The sequence below is a fragment of the Lissotriton helveticus genome, chromosome 1_1 (genome assembly GCF_964261635.1).
Source record: "Lissotriton helveticus chromosome 1_1, aLisHel1.1, whole genome shotgun sequence".
NCBI lineage: Eukaryota > Metazoa > Chordata > Amphibia > Caudata > Salamandridae > Lissotriton > Lissotriton helveticus.
In genome coordinates, this window is record NC_136057.1 from 21,370,758 (window position 1) to 21,380,792 (window position 10,035).

The following is a 10,035-nucleotide window of genomic DNA, read 5'->3' on the forward strand; positions in this document are numbered from 1 at the left end:
AGTATGTTTTCCCACTCACTAGAAAGGGCAAGTAGGACCTAAAATTAGCTCAACCTCATAAAATTTCCCTCGCAAATGCGGTCGAGTGGATTTGTCGAGCCCTGCCAAGTAATGTAGCGTCTTCTCCAGCCTGTGTATACGCTAATGACTACGCCACATGCGGAGATTAGTATAACACTTCTTTATTTGTCTGCGTCTAACTGCAAACTCAACATTCTAAACCAGCATTCACTTCACTGCGCTCTAACGCCTACGTCACAGTTTATTGCGAACTCACAGGACAGTATAGCTCCCCTTCTATTAAAAAAAAAAAAAACTTTTTTAATAAATACATACGCAATTATAGCTCTTCAATAAGTCTTTGTGTTGCTTTGATCACTCGTCCTGACTGTGTCTTTGGAAACTGGAGACAGACAGTAGAATTGCCCTATGTCTGCCGTGGCGATGTAGGAACAGCAGCAGTCAGGGGGTTTTCACTTAACCTTTCAGACCCAGTCTCTCTCTACATTGACATCAGAGCCCGACAAGCGATGAGACACTCGTTGGAAATGCCACTAATCTTGTGTAATGGACTTCCCAGGACGTCGGGCAGTTACTATGTGTTCTTTGCTTGTCAAAACATGAAAGGGCTCAGCAGCAAAGGGAGAATCAGATGTTCATTTTCTAGGTTGACGGACAAGCACGCGATCTCTTTTAGTGAAAATAATGTCTTTTACATGTCTGCACTTGTCTACATAGCCTTCATTTTCCTTTTACGATCCAAGTCTTTTACACAGATTTCTACCTCAGTACTTGATCTTCTGGTGGTCTATTGAGGTAACTTGGTCGTCATGGCTCTCCTGAACATCAAGGTTGCTGGGCTTTCATCTGTGGTCGAGTGAGGGGTGAACAGTAAGCTCGAAGAGTAGAATTCAAGACAGTTTTAAGGTCGAGCTTTTCCAATGCAGCACGCTGAATAACTTTCTTAAGAGTACCAAAGAGGTGTGCTCTTCTGATGCTTCACATTGATGACTGAGAAAGTCTATGAATTCTCGACTGTTGAAAGGTGGGCCGTTGTCCGAATTTAAGATTGCAGGAACCTCCTATGTCGCGAAGATGCTGTCAAATCTCTTTATGATTCTTTCTTCAGTGACAGATGACAGATCTTCTAGCAATGGAAAACGGGAGTAATCACCATCAGGCGATGTCCATTGTCAAGAGGACCAAAGAATTTCACAGCAATTCTTTCCCATACATGCTTTGGCAACTCTGACATGTTTAAGGTATGTAGAGTGGTTTTCGATATAAGGCAGTTGCTGAGAACACAAGTCTTCAATTCTCTTTCAAATCTCTCAAGATGAGAAAACCAGACTCGGTCTCGGCGAGCTCGTTTTGTGGCAACGATTCTACGATGTTCTTCATAGTCCACATCAATTTTTTGGTGCTGCAGATTCTCCAGAATAAAATTTCTTAAACCTCTTAGGAAAATGCTTTCTTGAGTAATGGACATTTCGTCTTTGACATTTTTAAACTCAATGTCACTGGTAAGAGGTCAAGCATGCTGATTCCAAGAGTGCTGTGTAATGTCTTTTAGTTTTAACACGTCACTATCTTGACTCATGGCAGTGACAATTTGTTCCAGCGAAATGGCAGCTTGTGTCCTAAATTTCACAATGAAATGTATGTAGGCTTCAGCTGTCTTGGAAGGGCTAACATGGCACTGTAGAGGCACTCATGAGAAGTAGTCAGCAGGGTTTGAATCTTTCCCTGGACGGTGCATGATTGTGTAGTTGTAATCTTAGATCCCACATTCAATGCGAGTTGCCTTTGAGCCCAGTCTTGTGTGCTACTCCCCTTGGTCTCTGCGATTGATCCATGACAGCCCATTGAACAGTAACTGACCATTCAACAAAAAATGGGGGTGAAAGAGGTAGAAACTGGGTTTGCCCTCCTTGTAGCTATGTATTAAAAAAAAAGAAAAACCCAGCCTGGAGAAGGTTGCCTAAATAAGCACTAAATCTCCCCCGTGATTGTTTAGGAAAAAATAGTTTTTCCTACAGAACCCTCACCCACCAGGGTTGTCCCTTGATGGCATGCTTGATCATTGGGGTTCATCCCGATCCGCTGCGGCTCGAGATGACCAAATGTTTATACTGGCGCACTTGAAGATGGAATCTGTGATAAACACAATGTAGGTGAGGGAAGTTGAAACTAAGTAGGGGTAGGTTGAAAATACCTGACTAGTAGGACTCTCGTTTTAATCCCGCCTCTAGACGGTGTGTTTAAAAATCAGGGTTGTGTTTGAAGGAGTAGGTTATAATGAGTCTGTTCTCTTTAAAACGAATCGGTCAACATGTTTTGAGCATTTCCCGTATTGGCTCTTCTTCAAGACCTATAGGAAAACCCATTCCTATTTTTACCACTCCTCAAAGTCCTTAAATAGGAACGCAATGGATAGATGATTTATCCAGAGAAAAGAAGGGGAACTCTTAATCAACATGAACCCTACCACACCCTAATTCTACACCATTCCCAAGATCCACAAGTCACTAACAAATCCTCCAGGGCGACTGATTGTGTTGGGGATTAGCTCTATTTTATAGCCCTTCTCGAAATTTGCGGGTGCCTTCCTCAGACCTCTGATCCAGAGTACTAATACATACCTGCAAGATACAAAGGCAGTCCTGTGTCTCCTACAGGATTTTCCATTCAATCCCAACACCAATATTCTGATCGTACTTTATGTCGAAAGCCTCTATAGCAGTCTGCCCCTTCAAGAAACCCTTGACATCATCGAAGAGGTCCTTTTCGTAGAAAACTGGACCCATCATACACCCAGACACCTGGTCTAAGAATGCTGTAGATGGGCTCTTACCGAAATAGTTTTTCGTTTCGAAGGCATGCTGTTCCGCCAACAACACCAGACTAGCAGGGGAAGCACTTTTGCCCTGAGTATAGCAGGTTTGTACGTACATCACCTGGAGACACAAAATTCTCAATGAAACCAACCCCTTTCTCAATCACATAAAACCGTGGAAAAGATACATTGATGATATCCTTGTGATCTGGGAAGGCAAGGAGTCAACAGCTGAAGACTTCCTAACATGGCTCAATACAAAGAACACCTGAGATTCACCCATACCATGAGTAGGACAGAACTCGTTTTTCTGGATCTGAATATCAATGCAGAAGAAGGTATCCTGAAGACCAATCCCCATGAAAAACCAACAGCGAAAAATTGCATGCTACTCTATGACAGTTTCTATCCTAGACATCTGAAACAGAATCTACTGTTTGGACAATTTCTAAGACTCTGGAGAAACTGCACAGAACTCAACAACTTCAGAGGAATAGTTTCCAAAGCAAAGAAACATGCCTTAAACAACCATAGGGATACCCTACTTGAACCCCGTCCTACACGAAGGGAACAAAAAGAAACTAAACCTATCTGTATAACCACATACAGCGTAGCTTCAGACCGAGTCTCCAAAGTTGTCCAAAAACTCTGGCGGATTTTGAACAGTGGCAGTGTGAATATACCCAAGCCAATGTTCTCTCACAGAAAAGGATAATGCTTGAGGGATATGCTAGTACACACCCAGACCCAGCTTACAAACATGAGATCAGTGAGTCAATCCATTACTGGAACACCAACGGGCCACTACCCTTGCGGGAACTGCAGCGTTTGCCACCTCACCAGAATCACAAAAACATTTTTTTTAAACAATTGAAGAAATAGGAGATAACTGACAACCTGGAGTACCTATATACTCCTGTTTCCTATCACCCACAAACTCTATTTGAGACCACAGGGTCCACTCCCAGTGTGTATAGATATAATTTTTAATAAAAAAATCCCAAAATGGACCCGTCATTGGCCCGGGGCAGGTGGCCATTTTTCAGGTCTCTGAGCAGTCTAGGCTTTTATGTGAGCAAGACACGTGTGCGGAAGGCACCACCATGCGTCAGTTCAGAGTCTAAACCCGAGACATACATCGGTAAGATGCGGTCTCCAGGGATTTGAAAACGGCACAAAGGCAGAGGACGGCCTTGACGAAGTAAGTAAGCAGGGCGTTTTGTGTAGCATATCTCCTGATAGAAAGATAAGGGGGGTGGGAAAACCCAATATGCCCTTGCGAGCTTGGGCTGATACACACAGTATATAAATGATGCCAGCAAGGGACCTTATTTAGAGTAATTTCTTTCCAGTTTAAGATTCTGTCTTGAAATGACCATTCAATCTATTCTGAACAATCAGAGACTGCTACAAAACATCTGTAAATTAATTACACAAGACAAGATATTCAATTAAACTTAAATGCTTGAACACCCAAAATTATGAGATGATAAAGGCAAGGAGTAATAACGTTTTTTGTAAAAATCTTTTAGTTTATATATTACTTGTTTAAAGTCAAAGGGGTACAGATAAACAACTTATAGTAAGAATACGATATTAGACAAATGAAATAAAGAATTGTGTAATCAAACTATTATTCATTTGTACAAGAGTCCAGTCCTCAATTAATCAAGAAGATGACATCTATTTTCTCACAATAGGATAATCATCGGTGAAAATTAATCATAAATCAGGGGAAGGACTAAATCGTCGACGTTTCGGTCTTCGGTTGAATTAATCCTTAAGACCTTCCTCAGGACAGTAAAATAAGTAAACAGTTGTGACCCCTAAAAATGTGAATACAGAAAATTACTCATATATCATATTCACGACTTCCTCAATTAAAAATACTCCGTCAAAAACTTTCAAATTATCCATCTCATATCGATTTGTTTACCATATCCAAGTCTAGTTACTTTGTTATGTACAGAACAATGATGGAAAGTAAGCATTGCAAATCAACATTCTCATCGTCACAATTGGTACAACAAAGTTCATGTTATTTATATACAGAAAAAAAATTCTTGATCATACATTTTGTAAACAGCTTACTTTATAATACAATCCAAGTATGACTTCACAGGTAGCCACCTGTATAGATACACTTTTCTATGGTGGTCCTTGACGATTCTAAGATGAAACAATAATGTATATACTAATTATTGTTTGTTTATGTTCAATTATTGAAATGCTATAGTCTAGAAACAGTGTTGCAATTACCTGTTTGTTCAACAATTATCATGCTACTTTAATGCTGTTCGTGCTATTCAATCGTCACGGCGTGTGAGGCTTATTCTGTATGATTCTTTAGATCTAAAAGTGATACATAATGATTTGTTGTTATCACAATGCATATATTGCAATCATTTGAGCTATGATCTGAGAATTCTACTTCATACAGAATTGTCACGTGGTGGTACGAATCTAGGCGTGGCCTTTAGATAGCAGTAGTTTATTCCAATAGTATGAGAGAACATATGAAAGAGAGTCACTAAATATACTCTGTTCTTGAGGACGCGCTTCAATGTGCGATCTCTGACCAGGAGGCTCACCCTTCTCCGGCGACTGCTCAAGCGGTTCGATTGCGGAACGTTGAGTGGGTTTCCTACCAAAGGGAGTTGATACAGACCAGAATTCAAGCCTCCCGTCATAGGGTCTACGAGTTGGGCGATAAGGCCGGCAAGATGCTGGCCTGGCTCGACAGGAAAGAAAAAGCGGGCAGGGTGATTGCACACTTGACGCCACCAGGGGGACCCTCGATCTCGGACCCCGGTGCCATAGTTGAACTTCTGGCTGATCACTTTGAGGCGATCTACGCCCCACAGGCACCGTTCTCGACTGACGAAGCCTATGAATATATTCAGGATCTGACGATCCCCTGCCTCTCACCTGAGGCGGCATTAGAGCTTGAGGCGAACGTCACTGTGGAAGAGATACGTGAAGCGACTGGCGCACTGGCTTCAGGCAAGGCTCTGGGTCCCAATGGCCTTCCAATAGAACTGTTTAAACACACTGCCCAGATAACGGCCCCCCATCTTCTCCGAATGTTTACGGACAGTCTAGAAAATGGGGAACTCCCTAGGGATCAACGCCTTGCCACAGTAATTCCGATCCATAAACCTGGTAAGGCACCGGAATCATGCTCTTCCTACCGTCCCATCTTCTTATTGAACGCGGAACCAAAGATCCTTGCCAAATTACTGGCACAGTGTTTGGCTCCACACCTGAACACCCTGGTACACCCGGATCAGTCCGGATTTATGCCGAATCGTAATACCTCATATAATTTACGCCGTCTTCAGGCAGTAATGGCCCGCCGGGAGTGCCTACGGGAGCCGGCGGTACTTCTCTCGCTCGACGCCACTATGGCGTTCGATACGGTTGAGTGGCCCTATCTGTTTGCTGTGCTTCATCGCATGGGCTTCGGCCCCAAGTTCTGTGCGTGGGTCCGCTTGCTTTACACTAAGCCACTAGCCCAGATAGCGGCGAATGGTCACATCTCCAGAGATTTCCCGCTTGGTCGTGGGACAAGGCAGGGTTGCCCTTTATCCCCCTTACTGTTTACGCTGGTTCTTGAACCGCTGGCGATCTGGGTCAGGTGGGAGCCATCCATCAAAGGCATCAGATGGTCGCCGACGTGGGAGGACAGGATATCTCTCTACGCGGATGATATCCTTTTGTACCTCACCTCCCCCAAAAAATCTATTCTAGTCCTACTCAACGTCTGCGAGAAATTTGGAAGGGTCTCAGGATACAGGATTAATTGGACTAAATCAGTCTTATACGTTCTTGCTGGAACCCCACCCCCGCTTCCGGCGGACTGTCCATTGCAATATACTTGCAGCCCCTTCAGGTATCTGGGAATCCAGGTTTCTTCTGACCCGGACGAATTTCACGCCCTCAATTTGGGACCCCCTCTGGAGCGGTTCAAAAGGGACGTGAAGGTGTGGCGCTCCCTCCCTCTCACTCTCCCGGGCAAAGCCGCGTTATTCAAAATGATGACATTGCCCCGTTTTCTGTACCTCCTCGAGAACACACCGTTCCTGGTCTCCCCCACCTACTTTAAAAACATTGCGGCAGCTGTATCTGCTCTACTGTGGGACGGGAAACCGGCCCGGATCGCGCAATGCAAGCTGGTGAAGGACTGGTACGATGGGGGTATAGCGCTCCCCAACATTGGATTGTATTACTGGGCGGCCCACCTTAAGCAAATTAATTACTGGCTCCACGCCCCGCAGACTGAACCCGCCTTTTTGGCAGATAGGCATGGTGTTGAACCCAGGGGACTGTTGAGAAACCTGTATAGTCGTAGAGTTCCGTCTGATCTGATAGGCCCAACCCGTCACACGGTCCAGCTTTGGTACAAGGCACACAGACACCTTCAATGCGCACACACAATTACACTAATGACACCCCTGTGGGACTCACACAGGTTAGGGTTCATGGGTAATAGTAAGGGGTTCCAGGCATGGGACTCCATAGGCATATCCGTGGTGGGTGATCTCTGGAAAAAACGCACCATAGTGGACTTCGCTTTTCTACAAACCAAACATGGTATGGCCCAATCAGAATATTACAGATATATGCAAATAAGACACACGCTTCTCTCCACCATCCCGACCGGGACAACACTACAGGACTCCACCCCTCTAGAGGACAGACTGCTTACGGAACACATGCCCCACAAAGCGACATCCCTCACGTATCGGAAATTGGTCAACAACCTCCCTGACATGCTGTCTAAGTTACGCTTGTGTTGGGTGGGAGATGTTGGGGACCTTGATGACTCAGAATGGCAGGAGGCACTCTCCTCGACAAAGGAATCGGCGATTCCGTCCAGACTTAAACTGGTTCAGTTGAAAATCGTTCACCGCACATACTATACCAGAACGGTTCTTCATAAAATAGGGAGAACCTCTCACGAATTTTGCCTCCGTGGTTGCGGGGAGAGGGGGACATTCTACCACACTATCTGGGACTGTAGATATGTAGCCACGTACTGGGCGGCGGTTATGCGGACTATTTCCCAAACCACAGAGATTTCCCTGCTGCCCAACCTACGTCGCTGTCTGTTACACATTTGGGAGGCAGAAGATCTAACACATCGTCAGCAGGACTGGGCTGTGCTGGGCATGATGGTGGCGAAGCGCAATATTGCCACACTGTGGGGTTCCAACGTCCTGCCCACGCTGAGAGACTGGTGCAAAGATATGGATGACGCCATGGTGGCAGAAAGGGCGGTGTTTGTTCATCGCGGCTGCCCGGCGAAGTGGGGGCGAATATGGGGGGCATGGAATACATTTAGGGGGGATATATGTGAACCACCGCGAATTAACCAGGATGAAGCCCTTTCTGATTGAGGTTTGAGCCTGGTCTACTGTCCTGATGGCTGTGTCACCTAGTATGCTGCTTTCCGTCCCTTGATGGACGGATACAGTGAGGTGGGAGGGGGTTGGTGGCCACGCGGCTGGTTTACGATATACTGCAAGGTGTGACTGTCTGTTTTCTCATCTGCGAAAGATTGATTATGCTGCACGTGCCTTTACGTTTCACGGAAAAGTTTTGTTATTTGGTTGTTGTTTAAAACATAGACCTAAGCCATATCGTATGCCTGAATTACTCGATACACGATGCACCCAGTTTCTATTCGCCGCCGGACCCCCGGGTTGTCGGCCATGCGGCTGTGTTATCCTACTGTCAATACCGGACCTCGATTTCTGCTGCGGCCGGCCCGGACGGGTTGTAGGCATTACGCTGTGTCATGCAAGAAGTGTACAATAAAGGTCTTTTAAAAAAAAATATATATATACTCTGTTCACAAACTTTTCATTTAGGGAATCTAGAGACATAGATTCATATTCTGAAAACCGGATACCGTTTCAGAATCCAAATTGTGAAAAAAATGGAGCTGCCATCAACAAGAGACAAGTATGTGCCGCTCCATTAGTTCACGTTAGTACAACGATCAGAAGTACCGTTGCTTGCACATGTGTCATTGGCAACAAATGTCTACACGTCTGTCAAGATAAGTCTATCATTGTGGACATATCCGAAAACAGGAGTGTATAATTAGTCTACATGTGCTATACCATAAGGTTCAATTAGTATTGACACTTGGGGAAAGCTCAATGTAAAAAAGAGTACAGAGTGGTTGTTTAGAGTTGTGGTTGACTATAGTTCCCTTCCGCTCATTTTCAATGATACGCAATTGTAACGTGTAGAGAGGGGAGATAGGCGGCAGATAATTCAGACCCCAAAGCAATGTACCCGGCTTGCACTGACTTAAAAAAAAACGCTCAACAGCACACGATGTCAGGGTTTACGGAACACGGCATCCAGGATGTCCATAATGGAAGACCGCTCCCCGATTGGTGATTTAAACTGTCTGACCCGGAAGTGTTCGACACTCATTGTTTAGTGTTATCTAAAGAAACGGACGGCCATCTTAGAATGTCAAATGCTGATGACTTTTAACATCACAGTGATGTGGAACCAAAGCTCCGTTCGCTTTTACTTTAACAATCATCATGTCAATTTTCTGACTGCAATATTATGATAACATTTGCTAAAAAGCAATCCAAAGAATATGTAATATTTTGTAACCACACAGGGCGTTACTCATATTCAACTTTAAGCCAATAGTCTATTTGTCTAGAAAACAATATCTCACCCATAAATTGAGATAATAGAATACATTTAGCCGGTTCGTGGTCACATATCAAAGATTTGACCACAGAGTGGGTGGAGCAAAAGCAGGAATATAATACTGCGTTCCACAAATTCACTGATAAGGTAGAACGTAGTAGACACTCACTATTAAGATCTCATCGTGTCATCAATCATAAGTTGTTTCTATATGGCATTCATTCTTCCTAGAACCTAAGAGAACAGTTCGAGGACGTTATACATACAAATGATAGTGGAATCTTGTGCATTTAGATGCCCAACATAGGTAATATAACACTAAATTATTATGGCTACCGGACATAGATTATAAGGCAGAGTATTGCTGTCGCTGCTCAATGAAGCACGCGTGCACATTCTAAGTATTTGGAATAACAAATACATATGTCTGGCTAGAACATAGTCACATTTACTGTAAAACATTTAGCACAGGTTCAAAATTCAGTTTAAAGATTTACATAACTTTCATATGCAAT